This window comes from Ixodes scapularis, unplaced genomic scaffold, assembly GCF_016920785.2.
Source record: "Ixodes scapularis isolate PalLabHiFi unplaced genomic scaffold, ASM1692078v2 PGA_scaffold0__279_contigs__length_252992795, whole genome shotgun sequence".
Taxonomy (NCBI): domain Eukaryota; kingdom Metazoa; phylum Arthropoda; class Arachnida; order Ixodida; family Ixodidae; genus Ixodes; species Ixodes scapularis.
In genome coordinates, this window is record NW_024609835.1 from 175,014,536 (window position 1) to 175,039,942 (window position 25,407).

At 45.4% G+C, this 25,407-nt stretch overlaps 1 protein-coding gene across 1 annotated transcript in view; it reads left to right on the top strand.

The window, feature by feature from the left end:
• The first annotated feature begins 715 nt into the window (after positions 1-715).
• LOC8041813 (paired box protein Pax-6-like) overlaps positions 716-25,407 on the top strand; it is a 203,955-nt gene continuing 179,263 nt past the window's right edge. The window contains exon 1 of the mRNA XM_042286546.1: positions 716-771. The gene's annotated coding sequence lies outside the window, so the exon portion shown is untranslated. The remainder of the gene's footprint in view (positions 772-25,407) is intronic.

Here is a 25,407-nt window from a genome sequence, read left to right on the forward strand (position 1 = left end):
TTTACGGCGGTGTTGGTAACTCAGTTGACCACCGGGAGAAATGGAGAAAACCCGCGCACCGTTCTATATCGTCCGCATCCGTTGGCCATCACGCATCGAACTTCGCAGGACGACTCTGGACATCTGGTTTGTTGAGAGTAGCACGCTTGTCCAGGCAGAGATTCGTGTCCTCCACAAAACCGCCGCGTTATCCTCGCTTCCTCGAGGTGGGAACAAGCATCGGCTGCCATGCCGCCAAGCTCGCGCTGTCCCCAGTCGCCCCCGCCGCCCCCTCCCACCACGCCAAGACCGCTCCTGCGGGCGTTCCTGGCGCTGCCCCCATCGCGCCGCGAACGAGCTGCGAACTCTTTCCCGCGCGAACCGCACCCCTGGAAAAAGAGCGTCAAGGATGGGCACGAGAGGCGCAAGAGGAGAGCGCGCCGCGCGGAGCGAGCGAGCGTCGGTTTTGCGCACGCTCTCGAGCGCCGCGCGCCCGCGCACTCCCCGCGCCCGCAAGCTCGCGTGGTTGCGCCAGAGCGCGCCGGCGCAACCTCAGACCCCGCCCCCCGAGGGCCCCGCCCCCCTCCGTGAGGTTTGATTCGCGAGCGCGCATTGGTGCGCCGGGGGCCAATGAGCGCTGCGCGCGCAAGCCTGCTCAAGCGCGCTCCCGCCGCGCAGCGCCGTTCGGCGCGGCCAGTCTCGCGCGCGCGCCACTTGACCGGACGCGAGCCCGTGCGCCGCAAGCGTCCTCCCGACCGTCCGGCGCTGCGCCTCGCTGCTGCTTGCTCTCCGGTGAGTGCTGCCGTCCGCGCGCCATGCTTCTGCGCTGCTTCCCGACTGCGCCGAGCCTCTTTTTGTTTCGCTTTTGTCGCGTCGTTCCGTCCTTGTGTTGCCGTCTGTTGCAAGCTCGTGATCGCGTTCGTACGCGCTTCTTTTTTATTGTTATTGCTTTGGTTTTGTTTGCGGAAGCGTTCTAACGCGGTTCTCACTCGATATGATACCCGGTATGCATAGCGTCGATAGAAGAGAGAGAGAGAGAGAGCGCGCTTTTGCGCGAAATCGGTCTACGGGAATTCGGGTTCCCGGTATCAATGGGTGTCGTACGCCCTCGTGTCTCCACTGTATATAATTGTGGGTCGGAATACCCGGTACCGATGAGGCGATAGCCACGCCGTCAATTGATTTAGGGGCGTTTGGGATCCGGACTTTCGCAAGCGGCGCGCGCCTTTGTTGCTGGGTGCGACAGACTTTCATTGCCACGGTACGGGTGACGCTGACGGCGCAGCTGCGCTTGCAATTAGCGGTTGTGCAGGACCGGTTTGCGCGGTGGAGTGGGATCTTCCGTCATTCCACACTCTTGCAAAACACACGGTGAAACAATGTGGATGTAATCAGACACCTTCGTAAACGATCGTTCAAATAATATTAGCCAAGTTGAAAAAAAAATTCTATATATAGAACAAGTTTGGTAATACACAGAGTCGAGAAGCATCCGAAATCGGCGAGTTGAAGAGCACCCCATTCGAGTGTTCGGGGTACGGATGTACATATTTGGTGGGCTGGACGACGTAAATATGTCCCACTTCATTACCATTGCACGAATGGACGCCAATGTCCCAGCGACGCATCCCCCAAAGTCGGACATCTCTTGAGATTGAATCGAGCGCCTTTCCCAACCCCATGAGGCAACACTGGTGGTAGCCATTCTATCATAATAATTCTGTCGTAATGTCCGCGAAGAACTCCGTGTCCTTTGTATGATGTGTGAGCTGTGAACGCGTGATCTGCGGCTCATAGGTTGCCCAAGCTTGCTGGACCGTAAAATGGGAAAAGTTCATATTGGAAACTGATTATTCGTCTTACACGAAGAGCAAGGGTAAATCTCCGATTTTTCGGCGTGCGAACTTACAAAATCTGCGGCGCCAGATCAATATCTTTCCGGCCGACGCCGCGTTTAGCGCATCATCATCGCGTCCGGAATATATCGACATGGTGTGCGTGCAAAACACCTTCAATTCTAAAAGAAAAAAAAGAAAACAGCGCTGTTTTTTTTTGGTTGGGGGGGGGGGGGGGGGTTGTAGTGTGAAAAACCTCCAAACAAGAGCGCGTTACATTTTTGTCTTGTTTGAGAACGGAAGGCGGAAGTTTTGTATAGGTGCGCGAGCGCGCGTGTCTCCCCGTTTTCTGCATAGCTGCAGTAAGTTGGCCTGCTCCAGTGTTTTGTTAACCCAAACGTCGAAGCTGTCGAGCAATTTCTCAAGTTTCAATCGACATAGAGTTGAGTCTAAATAATTTCAGCTATGAGTGCGCCGAGGAACTGAGAGAGACGAGGAGACAAGAGCTAGGGGGACTTCAGAACGCCGAGCTCAGGCAATGGGAAACTGGCGGCCGGGGAGTTTTCCAACACATGGGGCTCTATGACACCAGAAACCGACAACGGGCAAAAATGGGCTCCATTTTCCCATTGAAATTTTCAGAAAATCACTGATAACTTTTCATTAAGTTATCGGATCGGGCTGAAACTTTGGCATCTGGTTGTGACCTCTAGCTGTACCTTTGAGCGGAGAATGAGCGTTCGGCGATGCCTAGCTTACTTTTACGGTAAAAAAGACCGTGTAAATTTTCTTTTGTGACACCCTTTATATATATATCTTTTTTTTTTCTTCGAACTCGATCTTTGATTTTCGGAAGAAAAGAGAGAGTTTTATAGTGGATCGCTCCGATGCCTCTGACCCGATAACGTACGATGCGCGCGCAAAGGCGTCGGCTGAGTATCGTTATCGGAGTAACCGGATCGATCTATAAGCTTTCAAATTTAGGGATGCCCAACATGCGGGCCGCATGCGGCCCATCCGCGTTTTTTAGCGGCCCGGCTCGACACAGAAATACACTTTAGCTTACGGAAGAAAATATAAAGAACCTTCCCTCGTAGATTTGCAGCATGCGATTTAATCCGTTTGAATTTGAGAAGGCAAACTGCGACCTCTTCCGCCATTCCTGTTTTGCGGCATCGGAAGGCTCCGGTATACGAAGGAGTGTTCGCCAGCGTTGAAGAGTATGCAACGCGAATCTCAGCTGCTTGAGTTCTAGAACTTTGACCAGAAGGAGTACCTGGGGGGGCTGCAGACCTTGAAACGGGCGTCGCTTTTTGGGATGTTTCGGGAGCAGGGCTTCTCAGTGACAATTCTCAACAAAAACTGCCTTCGATCTGCAATGACGGACACGACATTGCGAGATGTGCTAAAGACGGCAAGGCGTGCGATGACCCCTGATATCGAAAGCCTATCAAAATGTGCAACACGTCTTACTCGTGCTGCCCGCCAAGTCTTCAGTGAACGTAACTTTGACCCGCCAATTTTTTTAGTCGCGCACCAATTACGGGATTTTGTTTTGGCGTGTGCAATAGTAAAGAGCCTGAAAAAATATATATATGTATATACTTTTTTATAGCGTACGTCCTGATATCGCAGCACAAGTAATGCGACAGTCCTGACAATATAATTTTGTTTCGCATCATGACGTGCATCACGGCGAAACAGCGAAAGAGAAATACAGGTTTTCTATGGGCGATGTTTTGTCAGTTGCGTTTGGAGGTCAATCGTAGATTGTATCCGGTGGCACAGCTGGCTTCAGGCTCGTCAACGCATTATATAGCGAGGCGCGATTAATCTCGGGAAATAAATAAAATGCGCAAATGACTTAGTACGACACTCGGAGGCTTAGACATGAACCAACTAGCCCGCCAAAAGCTGTAACCCACAATTCATAGTTGAGTTCTTCACAAATTAAGACTGCCAGGTTCCTTCGAGCAACGATGGGATTTGATTGAGTTAGGATGGTTATTCGAGCGACTGTGTTACTTGTTATACGTAAGTTTCCGACATAGCCCACTTGGGTAATTATTAATGCGGTTGTCCCAGCGAAAGCGACGCTTGATCCTGCACCTGCAGCGGAGTACTTTCTAAAAAGATGAAGAATCCGTTCCCTGGGCATTGCACGAAGCCCTTGGAGTAGTGATCAGGCCGGCGGCACTGCAGCCAGCGCCATTTGAGACGCGGAAGTGCACCTGCACGGACGCTGAACTGGTTGTGTCACTCATTAAGTCACAAGGATCGGTTTTGACCTAGCGGCCATAATTGGCAGGGTTACGCTGCAGCTTGCTGGTTGAGTTGTCGAGCTTCTCGGGGCAAAATCAGCGGCGGAGTGCAGAAAAAACACTGCATTTATACTGCTTCGGAAATTCAGAAGCTCCATGCATAACAGCGTCGCTCAGATTCACAGAAATAAACGTTTCGGGTTCCATCCTGGGATATACAGTGGAGGAGTGCATAAATGACTTTTCTATTTGCCCACTTAGTTTATGCCACGCAGTCCAGATGGCGCGAGCTGCAACCAAGTTGAGAAATCAAAGTATTATTTTTTCGTTTACTTTTTAAACTTATACGTATTGTACGGCGGAAGGTATATAGGCATGAAAGCTAGGGCTGGAGATCTTCGAGAAGCGCCTGGCGTTCTCCCTCTGTCGGTGGAGAAAGATTCAGAGACTCTCTGAGGAGGCACACTCAGTCGAAAACTATTTCCGCAATTCCGAGAAGTCGCGTATAGAACGACTCCGCAGAAGCGAGCTGCGTAAGAGATGCGCGCTCAGTTCGATCGATCGAGCGGGAGAGAGCCGCGGCGGGGTTGTGGAACCGTTGAAACCCCGGTGAAGGCAGCTTCCCGACGCCCCCGCCGAGGCGGCGGCGGCCATCTTGACGGCGCGGCTCCAGCGTCTCAGCCAATCGACTCGCGTCATCGGGTGGGCGGAGCGGAAGAAGGTGAGAGGGAAAGGGGGAGGGGACAGAGCTAATTGGGCAACGCCCAGTCTTTTGTTTTCGGCGACGGTTGTGGCATGCTGCCACTTCCGGTGGAGGGGGCCTGGCCCGTTCGGGCGATCAAGTCGTCGGCCGCCGCGCCACGCTCCGTTGCCGGCACCACCTCGTGGCCACTCCGTGAGACACCCTCTGCCCGAGGGTCGGTTGCCCCTCTATGCAGCTTCGAGTTTGCTGTCCGCCGTGCGTATGCTTGCACTAAGGAATCGCGCTTCACGGACCTTGCTCGTACTAGAGTGGCACGCGTTCCTCTGATGTACGAACAAAAGCCCGATTCATTAGTGCAAAAAAAGGAGTAATGATTTTTATTGTAAGTTTTGTATTGACAAAGTGGTTACCATGCGCTGTAACTGCAATCGTTGTACGATCGTGGTGTTTATTCAGAAACTAGATTCTGACGGGGTTAAAGGCTTCCACAAAATGAGTCACAAGAGCGCGTTAAAAAGAGAGAAAGAGAAGGTAGACTGTATTTTGTATAATCACCAATAGGAGACCATTCCTTTAGGGCTGGAGATTCAAATAAAGCTGACAATCCCATAGGCGACGACTTCCTCTGAAGTCCATTGGGTCACCGTGAGAGTTCATTGCCTGCTTATTATCACTAAAGCGTATTATCTCTAAAGCGCATACAACGGAGCGTAAAATAAAATCCCCCCACGAGGATCCAGATCTCCTGCTGTGCCATTTTGAGCCTTCACGATGAACAAAATGTTTGTTTTCAGAAGTACGCGCCCTTCAGTATGTTTATACCGCACGGCCGCCCTAGTTTGGACACGCATTCGAGCATGCATTGAGTCGAGCAGTTCGACGAGCGGTGCGCCAGCACTCGGCGTAAACTCGGATCCAACCACGCGCTCCGTGCAGGAAGCAATGACCAAAATATGGCAGCCGTCAGTCTTGCGCGATAAACTTTAGAAAAAGGGGTCTATTTCGTTACATTGTCCGTGGAACAGAGACTATACAGAGTGACATAGACAGCCTCAAGCCGGCCCAAGACCTCGCGCAATCGAGCTCTCTCTTTCTACCTCCTCTTCGCAATAAATTCGAAGACACGTTATCTCTAGACTTACCGAAACGCGCTCGCGTGAAGAGGCGACCATATCTAAGGCTCCGTTCGGGCGACCGTCGCGATGTATATCCCCTGCGGGTATCCCGATTGATCGTCGTCACGCTTGTTGCCACGACGCGCCCTCAGCCGTGTGGCTGCTGCTGGCGAAGATGAACCATTGTGTGCCTTTGTCTACCCAAATTAGCACTGCTGCAGCCGAGGCAAAATGGGACGAGCAAGCGGATATATGGACGCCGTGCACTCCGACTGCTGTGAAGCGCGCATTTCTGGCACAAGAGCATGTCGAATCCGAAGAAACGATCGGGCACACAAGGTTGTCCAAGTGCAACAGCGTGCAATGTAAAGGCACACTCGCGGCGCTTCCAGGACGATTCACGCATATAATGCGTTCGACTGCGTCTGCTACCAGCGTTAAACCCGCTTGCATATCGCTTACGACGAGAGCACACACTGGCGCCATCTGTCGCGTAGTCCTGGAGCACGTTAGGATCTTCTCTGTGTATAGCACAAGGAGATATATGACCCCGGTCTGGCTGCATAAAGAGCTCGTACCGTTTTCTCCGCCCTTTGTGACCTACACACCGGATAGTGGAACACCCGCTTCACTGCTAACGATCGGACTAAGGAATGTCAGTTGCCATCATTACAAAAATTAAGAAAATGCAATATGCAGCCAAGCACGAGTGTTCTTAATCAAAATTAATTTACCCGCTGCATTTTGACACAGAAATAAGCAGCATACTCCTTGCGGTAAAGCCCACCTGCGGAAACTATACGGTTGGTCGTTCCGAGAACGCGTGGGGGCGATTTCGATAACTTTAGACAAGATGCAACAAAAAAGGGCGAAATCCCATGAAGCCAATTGAAACTTAATATCACCTGCATAATTAATAAAACAATTGAACGAAATAAAAAAATGGGGTTTTTCGATAAAGCGAGATCAAAATATGGCCAAATATAATTTTTGACAGTATTTCAGATTTTGTATAAAATATTCCGTAAAAATTAAATGCACAAAACTTGTGCCCGTTGATAGCTTATGTATAGAACTACCCCGCATAGTATTTGGTAAGCGACAAGTGTAATAACTCTGAATATGCCACCAGATTGTCAAAGAAACGAAGTTAGGCATTTTTTACCTCAGTAAAAAAACAAAAAAAAAAAAATACAGAGTAATTTTTTAATAAAAAATAGTCGGTATGCTATACAATCACACATAAATTTACTGTTAGTTTTGTATGCTTTCCCTATTCATACCAGCGTACGGAACTTGGTAGAAAAATCACCGAGTAAAAAACGGATTTTCACTCTGCTCGGCTACATCTTTTTGGTGTGACGCGAAAAATGGTTTTAAGAAATTTTGCAAAGCGGTATTGTTCTTACAGAAATGGGGCAATTACATATATTTTCCTTCTTAAAATTGAAAGACCCACCCCGACAAGCGTGTTCGATTTCAAACGAGACCACCCCATTCACGTAACTAATGCGGAAGCGCTATTTTTGTTTCAGTATACAGACCGACCGGGCACGAGGTGATGACTGTCGAGTCAAGGGCTGCATTTTCTTATGCAGAGCATTTGTCAGTTAAAAAAAAGAAATAGATGTCAAAGCGGCAGTATGTAAAACACAGATACGTAAAAATGAGGCATAACAATTAACTTCAGATGTATTACTGCAATGAAGAACACATCATAGCCGTTTAAATCATATGCTGCGTTGCTCTCAGGTTTAATCGAGAGAGTGACTCTTCGTGACAAGAGTGTTTTGAAGTGGCTCACTTTGTTGAACGAATAGCATAAAGGACACTCAAAAGTGACTATAACAGAATATTATCTGAAGGAAAAATAGGAAGAATAACAAACTTCGTGGGCTAGGTCACGTGGCAACTAAGACCGACTGAATATTGAAACAAACGACAAACAAATAAATAAGTGTGCCGACTGAAACGGAGAGAAACGCCAATAATTCCATCAGCTTTTATTCGGACAACAAAATGCGTGTTTTTATTTAGCTCGCTTTCATCGACTGTTTCAAATGGGACGCTATCTGGGAGCTTGCCCGCATTCTGGCTTCGGCTTTAATAAAGGGGAAAGAGCTCATTTTTGGAGGGCATAAGGAAATAAAGAAATTTTAATGAATCCTCCCATTTTAAAAACTAAAAAGAATACTGGAAAAAAAAACGGATGCCCTGTTTTGACTTTTTACCTTCTCTCACACATAAGCTATACACATTTTATACCTGAGTTCTTAACAAAGGAAATCGGGAAATAATGTTATATTTGTGGCGTGCATGAAAAACGTGAAGTGCGCCGTTTTTCCGCAGACAGTGGACAATAATTTTAAAAAAAATCTAGAGATACCTTTTTGTTGTTGTTGTTGTTTTTTTCAACTGAAGGCACGTTCTTTTTTATCAACGTGTTACTTTTTCTTGTCGAAGCAAAAATCGTCTATTCAACCTTTTTTTCTTTTTTTAGGCAAATGTTGTTTAACGGGAAGCTACCCAAGATAGTCCACGATGTGAGCTAAACGTAACGCTCTCGTAAGAGATTTTAGTAAGACTATTCGAGGCGATCACCGTTCACCCTGCAGTGCTCTCATTCATCTGACACTCCAAAAATGTCTGCTACTCGCTTAGATGAAGTGTGTTCACACGAGAAACGTTCGTGAACAACCCAGAAGAGTGGATAAGCGGTCTGTGTGTCCCATTGGCGGTATCACTGCCACTGTTCACCATACAAAAGGCACTCTGGAGACGCGGTCTGAGCCGTGATTTTACCTTTTGTGTGTCACACTGCTCATACAAAAACCTTCTGCAGTCATGTTCTCGAAGCAAACATGCGCCTAACATCATGCTGTCATCATGTTTACAGCAGACATCGTGTATTTTGCACGATATATATGAGCAGTACGACTGTAGCCTTCGAAAGGTGCTGTCTGTGTTTGAGAGAGAGCGTGTGTGTGTGTGTGTGTGTGCGCGCGCAGCAGGGACGTATTTCAAATAAAGGTATTCACAATGCGTGTTTAGAATCATTTGAGTATTTCATATCTAACTTACACATTGGGAAACGGTATTCGTCAACAGTATTCAAATTGTAAAAATGAAGTATTTCAAGTACATGCATTTCAAATACTGCCCAAATAAATTTTTTGGCATTCTTCCCCGCAGTCAAATGCGATAATGGGCGCTTTCCGCGATGGGAGTTTGAGTATGCATTGCGGAGAGCAAGTTGTCTGATTCTCGCGCAAGAGTTGCGGTGACTTCAGGACAACGTCGAGCTCCGATTGGCTTTGATTGAAAGGATAGTGGGTAGACCTGAATGCGAGATGCCTTACCCATTACTTTTTTTTTTCAATCAGCCAACTACAGCTTGATTTTCTGACATCATAGCAACCAGTGTTGTACATGTTCCTCAAAATAAGGAACGTAAGATCGTTCTTCGTTCCTCCTGATTTTTGGAACGCGTTCACGTTACAAGTTCCATTTGTGAAAAAGGAACTCGTTCTCGTTACAGTTTAAAAAAAATGGATCGTATCCTTACATATCCGTTACATTTGTATTTTGACGATTTAATTAAATCGAGAAAGGTTGCTTTTCTTGTTTCTCATCTATCCCTTCAAAGGGCAGCATACGAATTTGAATGCCGAGATGGAAGGACATCGGGTGAAGAAAACAAGCAAAACAAGGTTTCATTTGTTGTTATATTCAACTTTCTAAATTTCAGCTTTGGGCCATATTCATGTTTCTGGTGAGCGATTCAGACGAGCCAAATATACTGTTACCCTACATTGTACGAGTGTCTTACAACAACCTCACATGTTTTTATCTAACAAAGTCCCTTGTTTGAATTTAACAACACTTGATTTCGATGTTTATGTCCGCAAAACCAGGAAGTGAAGAAGAGGATAGGGCTTTTGCGAGGCCAGTCTCAAAAACTGCCAGTCCTTCGTAAAGGTTGGATTCGTTGTTCAGTTTGAAGGTGGGGGACAAGGGGAGAAGGAATGAAGGCTAATTTTTGTGTATATTTTAAGTGACCAATGTTCGGGGATACAAGGTTGCGTTGGGTGTCTTGTAACTTGTTCTTCTGTTGTAACGGTAGGCCTGCCCCTTTGTGAAAGTTCAGTGATGGCTGTAGTCAGCCTTAGATTTCTGGGTGTATGAGGGTTTGTGCAAGCAAAGAAAATTGCTGTGTTTGAGACGTCCCCCTATCTCTGTCTTTTCCTTCGACTAAAAGTGTTTGATTTTTGTACCGCAGTCTCGGGCGCTAAGAAATGTATCAATGTCCATTAGCTCTCCTTCATCCAAGTGTTACCAAGTGAGAACCCGACAAAATAAACCCCAAGTAACAAAAAAAAAAAAAAAACGAACTTAACGAGACCTTGCTCTTTGTAATGATAGTTTTTATACATTTAAAAATTTTCCTTTTAGAAATAAATTTAAAAAATAACCCACTCAACGAAAAAAAAAGGAACGCTGTTCTTTTTTCCGTTCCAGTAGAAATGTAACGAGTTCCCGTTCCAGTTCCACCGATGAAAAATGGAATGGCCGCGTTCCTTCGTTCCTCCTATAAGGAACGTGTTCCAGGAACGCCGTTCCTTGGATCGCCGTTCGCGCTCCGCAGAAGCATGAAAGTTGCTGCGCTTTAACCTTAATAAATATAGAAGAAAAACAAAATAAATAGTAGAACAATGAATGAACGGGATGGGTACGATTGTTAACTTTTTAACTGAGTGATTTATTTTTTTAAACACGTTGCATTCATAAAATCTTGCTTGAAAAGGCTTCAATTACGTGAAGTCACCCATTGAAAGTAATCTTCCAGTGAATACCTTCATTTTCCTTATAGTGCACCCACCTATCGCGTTATGACAAACATATTTTATTTTGAGGTGCAACATTCTCTTGGCGCACTTGATTCTTGGTGCATAAATAGACTCAACTCTCTCACGGCTTTTTATTTTTTTATTTTTTTACCTAAGTGACTTTTTTTACCTAAGAACCAAATGTATTTGTAAAAGTATTTTAAGATGACAAACTCTTTGTATTTGGAGCTTTTATTTTAATACTAACTGAATTCGTATTTAAATATATTTAGTCGGTGTATTTTGTTATTGTATTTAAATGCATTTTTGCAAGTTTTTTTGCCTATGTGTGTCAGTATGAAGTGACGGATGATTGTTGACGTTGAATTACGTTGACTTGTGCATGTGACTGTAAACAAGTAATTTTCTAACGTTGCATACGTCCAGAACGCATCGAGTTGTAGCGATTACAGGAACGGACGTACCTACACCTATCGAACCCGGCAGGTGAATTACAGCAAGATGGTGGGAATCCACGGCAGCAGCTTTGAATCCACGTGCTTCTTAACTAAACGCGTGTCCAAATAAAAAAAAAATCGCGTCGTTTTGGGAATTGCCGATGCAATGATCCCTATACGCGAAGCCTTCTCATTAGTGTTGTACACGTTCCTCAAGAAAAGGAACGGAAGATCGTTCCTCGTTTCTCCTGAACTCTGGAACGCGTTCCCGTTACAAGTTCCATAGATGAAAAAGGAACCCGTTGCAGTTAAAAATATGGAACGTATCGTTACATTTATGTTACATTTGTATTTTGCTGATTTCCATATTTAGCTAAATCAAGGAATTTTTTTATTTTTTTTTATTTATCCCATTGAATAAGAACATAGCAATTTGAATGCCGTGATGGAAGCGCGCCGGGAGAAGAAAACAAGCGGAAGCAGGGTTTCATTTTTTTTTTTATCTATTCACCTTTCAAAATCTCATCTTTTAACCATATTCACGTTTGTGGTGGGCGATTTAGACGAGCCAAATGTACTGTTACCCCACATTGCACGAGCGTGTTACAACAACTTCACACGTTTCAATCTAACAAAGTATCTTGCTCGAACTCAACAACAGTTGCTTCTCAATGTCGCTGTCCGCAAGATGAAAAAGTGAAGAGAGTAAGGGCTTTTGGAAGGTCAGCCTTGAAAACTACAAGTCCCTCTTCGTGAATGTTGGATTCGTTGTTCAGTTTGAAGGTAGGGGACAAGGGGAGGAGGAATAAGGGTTAATTTTTTTGTTTCTTTTAAATGTCCAGTGTTTGGGATACAAGGGTGCGTTCGATGTCTGGTAAGCTGTCCTTTTGTTGTAACTGTAAGTCTCTTTGTGGAAGTTCAGTGATGGCTGTAGTCGGCCTTAGATTTATGGGTGTAAGAGGATTCGTGGAAGCAAAGAAAGTAGCTGAGTCTGAAACGTCCGTCTTTCTGTGTCTTTTCCTTCGACTAAAAGTTTTGCTGTTCGTACCGTAGTGTCGGGCACTGAAAAAAAAGGATCGATGTTGACTAGCTCTCCTGCGCCCGACTGTTACCAAGCGGGGACTACACAAAATAATCCCTAACATAAGTAACCAAAAAGTTACCGAGAGCCTGCTCTTCGTAAAAATATTGTTTTTATACTTTTTGGAGTTTTCCATTTAAACAAATTAATAAAAATTATTTCACTGGAAAAAGAAAAAAAGGAAAGAGTCCAGTGACTCCACTGAGCGCTGGAGTCACTTGACGCTTTTAAAGGTGTCACCACAGGGACAACCCTGGACTCCCCTAAAGGAAGTCACTTTGGCTTTCCTTTTTTTAGAGTGTACAGGGGTGTGTTCGATGTCTGGTAACCTATTCTTTTGTTGTAATTGTAGGTCTCTTTGTGGAAGTTCAGTGATGGCCGTAGTCGTGGATGCAAAGAAAGTAGCCGAGTTTGAAACGTTCCTCTTTGTGTGTCTTTTCCTTCGACTAAAAGTTTTGCTAAGTGGTACCACATTCTCGGGCACTAAAGAAGGATCGATGTCCACTAGCTCTCCTGCACCTGACTGTTACCAAGTTAGGACCACATAAAATAAACCCTAAGATAAGTAACCAAAAAGTTAACGAGGTCCTGCTCTTCGCAAAGACATTGTTTTTATATTTAAAATTTCCGTTTTAGAGATAAAATAAAAATTACCCCACTGGACGAAAAAAAGAAACGCCGTTCCTTTCTCCGTTCCAGTAAAAATGTAACGCGTTCCCGTTCCAGTTCCACCCATCCAAAATGGAACAATGACGTTCCTTCGTTCCTAATAAAAGGAACGCGTTCCAGGAACGCCGTTCCTTGGAACGCCGTTCCGCGCAACACTGCTTCTCATCATGCTTCGGTCGCACATGCGACTCACGACGCTTGTTAAGGCATTGTGGAATCGCTCGACATCGCAGGTGTTCGTACCAGCAGAAGAGAATACGCAGTCGGTTGATCTATTGTCTATACAAGCTCTCCTCATCTTAGATAGCTTTGCATATATTCGCACAGACGCTTTTTCTCTCTCCCCCTTGCTTCTCCACTTTCCAGCTTTGTAGCACGTACTACTTGCATGCATGCAAACTATTCGGCCGACGCAATCCCTGTCGCGCCCCGTTATCGTCGGCGGCGTCCTCTTGTCCGACCACGTCGGCGAATCGATGCATCAAGCATGCGCGGGGTCCAATCTCACCTTCGCTCTCGCGTACAAACAAACAAACAAAAGTCAGTTTACTGGGATTGTCCTACGTTCGTTCAAAGTGCGGACAATAGCCATATTTTGAAATCTGCTCGCGGCAGATAAACAAAACTTGGCTGCATCGAACGGATCGCAGGCGGTTGAATCGAATATGTGGCACTACAAATGTGGCCCATTTCTTTCTTTCTACTTTTTTGTTTTAAAATAAAGGTGTCGCTTGTTCGTTTTTGACATGCGAAGATGCAGATTTCAGTGGCTCCTCTTCGAAATACTCGCTCCGATTTACAGACTGTGTGGCTATTCCCTCTGAATCGGGCGACAATCTGCGCCACCTAGCTGGCCGTTAAGAATATATACGAGGGAAGTCGTTCTCTGCAAATCGAACATGATACTTAAAGTACTGTTTCAAGATAGAATTTTAAAAACTTGTGCTTTACTTGAGGTACATTCTCTGAGCATATACTTGTACTTTACTCAACTATTTTTTCTGCTAAGTGCCGAAGAAAATAAAATTCCCCACTTTAAAGAACATTCCCCAAATTTGGAGACAAAAAGTGGCGTCTCGTCATGTGAAAACGCGCTATCGTCTTTCGAAACGTCATTTGGTCAATTCTCTGAGTGAAGTAATGACGGCTATAAGACCAATAAAAAAAAGTGCCTTATAGGTGTATTGGGTTAAATAGTTCGTCTGCGAGAGTAAAACAACCACTCCGTGGCGACGACTTTATCAAATATTCGCCGCAATTTCCGAAAAAACAAAAACAAAAACAAAACTGATGCTCCTCCGATTACCCCCGGAGAAATGCATGCCAGTTGAAATAAAGTAAAAATAAAATGGGGTTTGAAAGGGCATCATGAAAGATTGTGTTAAAAAAGTATTTGCACTTTCCTTTAAAAGTATGTTGTATTTATAGTAGTTTACTTCAAGTACATTGCACTCGGTGTACTTACGATACTTAAATACATAACCTCTAACTGACTTTGCACGTTACTTCAACTACTTTTAGATGTACTTTAAGCAACACTGTAAACAAGCAAACACTGTCTGCAAAATTAAGCTCAGACAGTGTTAAGCCTCAACGTAGGAATTATACATTCACAGTACATCACTGACCATAAAACAAAAAGTATAAAAGAATTAATCACGCGGAAGCAGAACCAGTTGTTGAAGTATTTATGTGAAAATACAAGCCGCTTTATATTTACCTGCAAGAATTTCGATAACGAATAAAAATATATATGTACTTTCTTGTTACTATAAAAATGTAAAGGTAACTTCAAAAGTAATTCGATACGTTGTTACGACAGGTAGTAATTTACTCAATTACTTTCCATTTAAGTATTTTCTACTCTACTCAAATTACTTTTGAGGCCAATACTCAGGAACTTAACTTAATTACTTTTTTGAGTAACTAAAATATAGTTAATATAGTTGTATATTCGTATATAGTCGTATATAGTTGTATATTATTAATATAGTGGTATATTACTAACTATAATATAGTGAATATTGCTGTATTTTTGTTTTCTCTTTCCTGGATTGGCAGCAGGAGGGCGCCGAAACATGGCGCTCCGAACCTGTATATAACTTCCTTGTGGTGTATTTGTTGTTTCACACCGTATGACGCTCGTAGACAAAAGAAAATCTAATCCCGTTGTAAATTGTAATTTACTTGGAGAACCACGTGCAAGTTCAGTGGAGCTGAAAAAACGGAAGAGAGAGAGAGAGAGAGAAACAGAGAGTCAGAAAGAAAGAAAGAATAATGAACGATAAACAAAAAGAACGGTGACCATAGGAGCTCTGCTGAGCTCACCCATGAAGTCGTGACGAATTTCTTTACAAAAATGTGTCCCAGCGAACACTGCAAAACTTTAGGTATACATCAGCTACACACTAAGAATCCTCGCGCTTCTGCTTACCCATAAATACTCAAAGAGCCAATCTTTGTGACCTACGAAATCAGCTCAGCGAATGATGAGGCGGAACATCCGTTTAGACCTGAAAATCAATTCTGCGCTTTGGCCTATACGCTATGCAAGCATGACGTTTTGCATTGCCTAATGCCACAGCGCAGACCTAATTTTTAGGTCTAAACGGATATTCCGCCTCATCGTTCGCTGAGCTCATTTCGTAGATCACATAGATTGACTCTTTGAGTGTTTTGTGGGTAAGTAGAAGCGCAGGCGTTTCTTATAGAGTGTATTTCTCTTTTTAGGTTCGAAATGGTACCCGGCACTGTGAGATCAGTGCTGGCATCACTATTGATTGTTGCGCATTAAATAAAAAGAGTATAACAAGTTTGTATTTATATTCCTGTATAGCTGGGCCTCTTAATTCCCTAGTAGCCTGCGGACGTACTATCACGATCAATATGGCCGGAAACACCGGATCCCTCCTTTTTCGGTTTCTGCGCCAGTCCCCATACGATCTAATATATCTCCATTCGCCGAATAGTTCGAAGTATATGAGACCTCAAGTTCGCATTCAATTCCTAGTTAGAACCATAGGTCTCTCAAAAACTGGCAAGCACGTCAATGGAGCATGAATGACTGCCTCAGCTCATATTAATTCGATAGTGGGTGCGACCAATTTTGTTTTCCCCGTTTCCTGCTAGGTGTAATCATATAATCATAGCCGACCGGATTAAAAATGAAGCAATGAAGCATTATGTTTTGCGTCTCCCGAGCTGAGAAAACCTCATCAATAACTACCCAGCGCAGATCAAAATACGCTGCACTTTCGGTTGACTCCCGACTTCATCCATGCATAAGGGATTAGGATACATTTGTATAAATGTTTTCTTGTACTTTGGCATTCCCAATTAAAAATTGTTATCAAAAACTGGGGTACGCTCAATGGTGTTTGTTCAGTCGGTCACTCATTGGGCTATTAATTAATTAATTTCTTGTTTTCGTTTGTCTGTGCCCATTTGTTCTATTTGTTTTGTACAAAACAGGACACATGTTGGAGTGTTTCTAGGATAATTAATTGAGATGATGGGAACGGAAGATAAAAATGCCATACAAAATAATTTTAATCCGTGGGTCTGCATAAAGATCCAATGCGGGACGCACCTATCTCATTATCGAAAAATGATCAAGTTCTCCAACGATTCCCGTACGGTTGTGACACTTTCCTTGTTGTTGTGTAGAGGCAGACGTAATACTACATTAACGATGTCATTTCATCGTAAGTGTTATAGGGGCAATTAATAAAATTTCGCAATGGACTCTTGCGAAAGTTAATTTGTTATAAATTTTAAGTACAGGCATTTCATTCGGTATATCGATTCCACTCTATCATTTTGTTGAACACGTATACACAGAAGCAGTCTGTAGGCATTATGAGCGATTCCCGCTTTAATGGCATGTTCCTTTTCAAATGTGAAATAACTTTGATATGTTTTTTTTTATACTTTAAAAATGCCGTTGAAAATGATTGGTTAATCGTTTTAGCTTTCGAGCTGTGATTGTTTTTTTGTTTTTTTTTCATTATTGTAACATTGTTTATTTTTTAAACTTTCCTTGCGCTGTCGTTGTTCACTTTTCTTGCGGTTCTAAGGACTCGGACGTCACTCGCGGCTTTACAGTCTGGGATTATCAAGATTCCTAACGGTGTTTTCTTGTTCAGATATATTTTGCATTCGTTGTGTCTTGTGTCATTATGTATATTTAACTTTCTGTTATGCGTTTTTCTTTCTCCCGGTTAAATGTACGTAGCTTGTTGAGCGCCATGCATGCTGTAATCCAGCAATAATAATTACTCGTTTTACTTCACCCCCTCCCCTCTTTTTCTTGCCCTTCGCTTCGTTTTTTAGTACATATACAGTGTCTGTTCTGTTGCATGTGCGCCGCCATGTTTGTTTATGGTGACGCCATGACCCAGTGTGGGAGCTGCGCTTTTTGCAAGCCTCCGTTTTTTTTTGTTTTTTTTTTTATTATTATTTAGAAACATTCGGAGTAGTAAAGTGCAATAACCTCAGAAATGCACAGTCACAAAGCTCCAAGAAGAACACCGCGATGCCAAGAGTGCTGTAAAAAGCAAAAAAATCTTGTTTTATGCGCAGCCCCTGTCTTCACAAGTGGTTATGACACTTTCCTTGTTGCTGATTTTTATTGTTGTTGATTAACGTTTGAGATTACTATTTTCAATTTTTATCGCTGGGGGTTAGAATTTCGGGTACTGGTCTATAACTGTTTCATTCGTGCTTAAAATGGCAGCCTTTGTCTCTATGGGTCTCTTAATACGGGGAAAAAAATCAAATCTGTTTTTTACAATAATAACCCCAAAACTGTCCGCGAACCATTTCCGACAGCAGAAAATAAAACGGGAGGAATATTAATTGTCAATGGCACTCAATACAAAAACGGCTACACAATGTAAGCGTTACTTGAGCGTTTGATTCCCGTGACAAAGCACTCTCACAAAGCTAGAGAGCATGTGAGCAAGCACTGACATGCACTGCCAATTAGCAGAGAATATAACTCGGTCAGGGAAATAAACGATTTTCACTCCACTCTCTCATTTTGACTGTCTCTTCTAACTTAGGTACTATTTGGGATCTCAAATTATGGGCCTATATTCCCGGACACGGCTGCTCGCCCGTAAAGACAAATGCTACAGAGCCCGGTCCTTGACAGACTAACACTCGACAAAGTGGTGAGAACGGCCACCCACGACTGAATTCTATGAAGGCAGCCAAAAAAAGGCGACGAATTTCGCTCGGTGGCGGTTACCTTGCGCGGGGTATCAGAAAAGTCTGTTGCTCTGCGCTCAAATCGAACGTGCCCCACCGGGCGAAGTTCGTCGAGTTTTTGTCGCATTTTCGCTGCGTGAAGTTTAGTATCTAAGCGTTGAGTTAAAAAAAAAAAAACAGAAAAAACAGAATCACGATGGTCGTACGAGTCGTACGGCTTGATTTATTTTATTTTTAATGGGCTTTCTCATATTTCAACCTCACCCTAAAATTAGGAGGAAAATAAGAGGCCTGTTCGGAGACAGAATTTTTCTTGTATTTCTCGGGAAACTCATAACCGACAGAGCGGTGCAATCAGAGCTACAACGGGAAACACACGCACGCATTCGGGCATTCGGATCTCATCGACTCGCTCCTCGCATCTATATGCAGCCTTTTCCCCTGCTCTCCCCTTTTCGCTTTCCCCCGTAGATCAGCCCGGATATCCAGACAGATGACGGTACCCAATGCATTGTAGTACGAGTCGGGGCCACCGGGGGGCGCCCTCGACGTTACATCGAAGCGATACATCAGTACCCGCGGACCACTCTATTAGGGATCGACCGCGCGGTCAGCGCTCTAATGACGGCCCGGCGTCCCCAGGCCCCGGCAACGCCGCCGCGGAACACGGAGCTGCTTCTGCGAGACCCGGGGGTTATCAGGGCCGTTGATCGGTACACACTGGACCCCGATAGGCATCGGGCGCCCCCGCAGACCCTTCGATCGGCGTCGAATGCGGGAACTGGGAAGGGCCGAAGCAATCGCGCCCGACCGGTATAGTGGATGGATGGATGGATGGTAATGGCTATACCCTTTGTAACGGGTGGTAGTTTGCGCCACCTAGCCTAACATTTTGTCATCCCTTCTTTTTTTTAAATTTGTGTAAACTTCGTTTTAACACAACCCCTTCCCCCCCCCCCCCCCCCCCCCCCTTGAAGTGTTTCCGTTGCTTTTTTTATCTATACGTTTACCCCTCCCTAGATCTTTTGCGCCAATCTTCCAATCTCCTTTTAGTTACCGCAATTCTTTCCCAATGCATTTGTCCATCCATGACCGCGAATCCCCAGTGCTTCCTCCAAATCCGTAGTCATACCCCGAAGATTACGGAGTGTTTACAACTGCTTATTTGGGGTCACGTGATTTCTAGGTCCCCTTTGCAGTATACGTGCTACGAGGATGTGACGAACGCGTTTATTGTTCACACACTTCCCCGCCGCTTCACTCGCTTCACTCCTTGCCTCGCGATAACGTAACGCATGCACACTTGCGACCAGTCCGGCCAGTCCGCCATGGACTTTCAAACGCTCTCTATGGTTTTCAGTTGCTCTCTTACTCTTTTAAGTCTAGGCTCTCTACCGCCCGTGCATGGACGCGCGACCCTTTCGTACGCAAACTTGTATACGCTTACTCATTACAAGTAATCCAATCACTCGTGATCGATTACTTTAAGAAGTGAACTTGTAATTGCTTTACTACCTTTATCAGGAAGTAATCGCGAGAGTGATATGATTACTTTTGGAAGTACTAAGATTACTCGCAACCGTTGCTATTTTTACCTCCCCTTCCTCGTTGCTCCCTTTGTTTGTACAAGTTTCCTATCTAAGGAATCCTGGAACCAAAAGTGTCCGACACGAGAATGTTATAGCGAAATCGGTGGATTAAGAAGACAAGCAGTTCATAATTCGGCGATTCTAATTCAACAGTGGGCAGTATGAAAGACCCGACCTCCCGCAAGAACATGAGCGTAACCCTAATATTAAAAGAACAAAAGAAAAAAAAGAAAAGAAAAGAAAGTGTGATATACCGTGTAATGTGGGATAATGCGAGGATATATTTATTTAACTATTTAGGCTACAATCAGTTGATGTTACAGAAGCGTCTTTTCTGTTCTGCCACCGCGCCCAGTCTCTGGTTTCCAGGCGTCCCGTTCTTCTCCGTGGCCCGCCGCTCGGCTCTCCCCCCTGGCTGTCTCCGGATGCATCCGCCATTGCTTGGGCTCAATAGTTCGTGTTCGCTAATCACGGCGAACACGCATGTAATACGTGGCAGAAAAAAAAATACCCGTTTTGGTACCTATAGAAGACAGAAAATAATCTCGCAAACAGCTCAGTTGAGGGCAGTGTTCTGGTTAGCACGAAATAAGGCAATATATCAAAATTTCCTCGCATGAAGCTGCTGCTTTTCTTATGCGCCGATGGCTTTAATAAAAACCTTTTTTGATCCCCCCCCCCCCCCCCCTCGATTTTGTTAGAGCCGATTGAGGCTTACTTTTCGGGCTTTACTGGTGTAAGCCCGAAAATACGTAGCCGCACATTTATGGTCGCAGCAGCTGCAGCAGCCGCGAGCTTGATTCAAAACGCGCCGTCGCACAGCTATGTTTTGCATTGGGCACCGTTTAATATGAATTAACTATTTTCAATTACAGGTTAAGAATGCGCTTTAAATGCTTCGCCTCCGTCGAGAGCTTTCTGCCTTTGATAACACTTCTGCGCACGCACAGCCAGGTCACGGCGGAAGGCAGCGAGCGCAGGCGGGGCTTCTATCTGCACTCTTAATCTGTCAACTATACTGGAAAGTTCCCCTAGAGTTACCGGGAAGCAGCTACCTTGGCTGCGATCCCGCAACCGTAGCTTCACATTCTTAATTTCGTTACACTTAGATTCGCGTCATAACGGGAACATTTTTGCGAAAGATTTCTGTTCAATCGGAAGGGACCGTGTTCCACATAATTTGTAGTTTAAATACAGATAAAAAATGTTTCAGATAATCAGAAATTGTAAACGATAAATGCGAAAATCACTTTCTGTGAGTTATAATTGCAGATTGAATGACAATTCCTGTAGCACTTAGGTACTCCAGACAGAAAGACATTAAGCGACGGGAACCGACGTTCCCCATATTATCCACGATCAACGTAAAATTTCGACTTGTTCCAGAAAGAATATGCGGAACGTAATATAGTGCGCCGGCCCACCACCATTAAATAACTTTTCTTTTTTCGGCGGCAGAGCATAAGATGACGGTTTGCTAGACCGTTTTTTTTTTTTTAATATACGCTCTCTATCCGGTTCCGTCGCCGCGGTAATCGTAACGGTATTATGGCGATAAAATGAGTGCCGCAACGTTCTTTACAGTCTGCTTGTTTTCTCCAAGTCCCTCTTTTGTTTACTATTTTGTTGTGGATTTTCCGACTTTTCAATGAGCACTACAAAAATCGGAATTGACATATATATATGCAATCGTATACAAAAACGAGCTTTTATTCCAGCATTGACGTGCGTGTCAAAAGACGGTTCTCGACGAGTTATCGCGTCCTCATGAATATGCGTGCGCACCCGACGACGCCATGTAGAATTTACCCGAGGCATCTTCGCAGACAAAACTCCGACAACAACCATAAGAGCAAACTCGTTCTGTCGCGCGATGTAATCAGAACTGGCCTGACAGTGCCACCGCCCCTGACACCTAATTTATGAAGTCATTACGGACCGAAAGCACAACTTCTAACGTCGCACTTCCCTTTCTAAGGGGAATTAAAGAGGCGTCTCGATGGCGGAGCCGGTTACACGTCTCTTTTTCTTATTTTTATTCTTACTTTAAATTAACGCCCTCTCCATCTTCTGTCAAGCCGAGCACGACACAACTAATCCCATCCCCATTTTTTTTTTTTTTTTTAAGGAAAAAGTAAATTACGACAACAAAGAAACAATTGCATAAGAACCGACGCAGAGACACACCAAGAGTCAGTGTATTACATACACTACGCACATTCGTACACAAATTACAAAATAAAATGCGTGCACCCGGGTGTGCAGGACAGAGCTATGTATACACACCGTTTGAGCTTACGGTGGATCGTAGTAAGGACACTGTCAGCCATCGAAGTCAACCCAACGCGGCGAGAATCTCACGTGACCTTCGGTTGGTGCGCGGCAACTCGATGGGCGCCTACTCACGTGATACGTTGACGCCGATGGATCGGCTGGAATGACCCCTGGCGTCCGGAGGGGGTCCATCGGGGACGCGGCGAAACGGAGTCGAACGACAGCCCTTCTCCTGGCGCATTTAGAAAGCCAAGCGAGCGTGTGATTACGGGATCCAGGCGGCGACGCGGCGATTGAAGATGGGTCGGACGGCGGCGGCTGCATTCCGCGAAGCGACCACCGTCGCGTCGCAATTACGTGCCGCTCCAGTGCGCTATCGAGGGCTCCGATCGTGGCCGGGGGCTAATCGGTGGGGCGCGCGCACCGGGGTATAGCAGCGAGAGCGCGCGCCGCCCGCTCGGCCCGAAAGGCGGTGGTAATGCCTAATCGTCGCCGGTCGACCAAATTGGTCGCCCTGGGCAGTCCCTCCGCGCCGCTGCTTGCATTCCGGGCGTCGGACGGCGGATCTGTGCGCGGAGTATAGGGCCCTCGACGGCAACAGCCGAAGCGGCCCAAAAGCTGTTGTCGCCTTCGATGCTGCTCCGCGGTGGTGTTGTTCTAGGGGCATGCAGCTGCGCGTCGCCCGGCGGTGCAGCGCGGAGGTCGCGCAACGCAGGTGATTCTCGTCGTATACGAGGTGCATGGAATGCCGAGGGAGGCCGTGAACTTCTTCACGCGCTTTACCTGTGACTTCAGTCGGGAGTATTTTTATCTTGTATGTGTGGTTCACAAAATGTTTGTTCGTTATGGTTCGATCTTGATGTTTGTGACACAAGTTCGTGTGATTCGTATTTTAGTAGAGCGAACACAAACATTGCTCGCACAGCTGGCACATAAACTACGTCTCGTTAGATTATATATATATATATATATATATATATATATATATATATATATATATTACATCTGAGCGTCACAAAGTGGTTGAAGAAAGACGCTGAGGGTGGCAATGCAACCGAAAGGTGCAGCTGTCTTTTATATGGGCGATACGGGTTCAGAAGTGTATCGAGGAATAATTAAAACAGCGCCGTAAGCGCTTCTTTTTTTTTTTTTTTCTTTTTTTTACTTGCGTTACGGAGTAGTTAGCAGGAAAGTTTAGTAGATCGTTCGGATAACTCCAATAACGATACCCGATACTCCGGCGACACTTTGGCATGTGCATCGCATCGTGGTCGGGTATCGTTATCAGAGATATCGGAAGGATCCACTAAAATTCCCTAATAATACTGCACGACCGCACGCCCGTACACAATGTCCGACCGTGTCGAGGTTGGCCGGACTGGGATTTTCACCCTCAATGTCAGAGTTGCGCGACGATCATAGCACGCGCCATGTTAGCGAAATGGTGTGCGCAGAAACAAGCGCGTCGCGTTGTCTCGTTGTTCTTGCGCGAGTCCCTGCACAAGCGAAGCATGTTGGGAGCGGCCCAAGCTCGAAGCGCCTGCGCCCTTTAGAACGGTGCACACGATTCGTGAGGTGCGGAGGGTTATAGTAAGGGTGCACAGCAGCAGCGGGGATTCAAATCGGGTGTTCGACAACGCGTGCACTTTGTTTCACGGTAAGTCCGACCGTAGCCTACGTTTTATATATATACTATTCGATATATTCTTTCAAGCAGTGCCAAAAGTGCACCGTTATGGCGCTCGTCGTCTTTGTGCGTTCGCTATCAACGGCTAGACCAATCACGCACATTAAAAAACGCAGGATTATGGGAAATTCTCTGCACGTGATTGGCTTCAAAGTTGACAGCAAACGCTCAAAGACGACGAGCGCTGTAAAGATGCCTTTTGGTGCCGCTTGATTGAATCCAGGATCCCCGGGTCCTATCCAAACCCAGGGAGCCTGCAGGTTCGATCCCCGCCCCTGTTCGTTTCGATCTGGTTGAACATGGTATACTGGCTTGCTGTTGCGTATCACTACTGCGTGATGCGTGTTAGAGGCTATAGCAGTTGTGCCGCTGTGGACGTTTCTTGAAATTTGGACCGCTCGCGTCCACCGAGACCAAACTAAATACGATAACAAGGCCACACTTTAGCGGCTAGTCAAAGCATGAAAGTTAATTCATACTGTTACTGCGAAATGGCACTGCAAGATAGCGCCACCTGCCCTTGCGCGACTCGATTTGAACCGATACGTGCAGACGTGTAGTTCCCGGAGTGGCCGCTGCGGGAGAAATGGCGGCGTTGCGATCGCCATTAGTTCGGTTCTAGAGTACGGATCGAAGCCACTTTTTAAAAGCATGCTCTATGGCAGTTTCCCAGCTGAGCTGTTCTGGTAACGTTGTCTACAGCCGAGAGACAAGTCGCCCTATTGAGGCCGACTAACTTCCGGCTGTATAAACATACACAAAACGTTATTATGATTATTGCTATCTTAATTGCGTTGGCTGCTGTCGGAGGGCGAAACGACCTCTTTCGACCTGTTTTCTTTGGGTGTCAACTTTCAGTTTGATTAGAAAATTATTCCGTTTCAATTCATCTTTCTCCGAACTCGGCGCACGTGATTCAATACAAAAATAAACACTGAATAAAAACCGAAACCGACAGAAGCGAGTCACGTATTAGCACCTCTGAGGCAATTGGAAATCGGCACCGACGCACGTTTAATGACAGGGAAGTTATCGAGGACCGCAAAAGCGGGCCCCACTTCTCGCCCGCCTTGTATCAGAGAGTGAGCGTCCTTAATCGCGGGCGGACGACATTCGCCAGCCCTGCTGGCGCTGCGCCGGCATGCCCAATGAACACTCCACACACACACACGCCTAATTAGGTAATTCGGATACTTACGCCGCAATACAACGCGAGTTATTTATTTGCATGTGCGAAGTTGTCTTGCAGAAGATTATGATAAAACACTTCACGGAATCATTATTCACAAAACAATGTTCGATCTAAAACACAATAGAGAAGATTTTATGTAAGTAATTAAGCGGTCCAGCAACGGTTTCTTTACGAAGCACTCGACAAAAACCATCTCGAAGTTCTATGTCGAAAAGGCACTGTTCTGCAGTTTCCTCCAGGATAGTGCTGCCATGAGAAAAACCCCAGGGGGGCTATGTTTCACGTTTTGGACTCCCAGGAGACTAGGGAGAAGGAAGTGACGTCAACAATGCTCTTTGGATGTTGATTGGTGGAGTCCCTGATGACGGTATGTGCAGAAGACATCGTTCATGCTAAGATAGGTTCATTCACACCTACGTCACTTCCTTCTCCCTAGTCTCCTGGGACTCCAAAACGTGCAACATAGCCCCCCAGTTCTCGTGTTCCGTAAATGCTTGGTGAGCACCTCACATTTCCAAGATTCATCG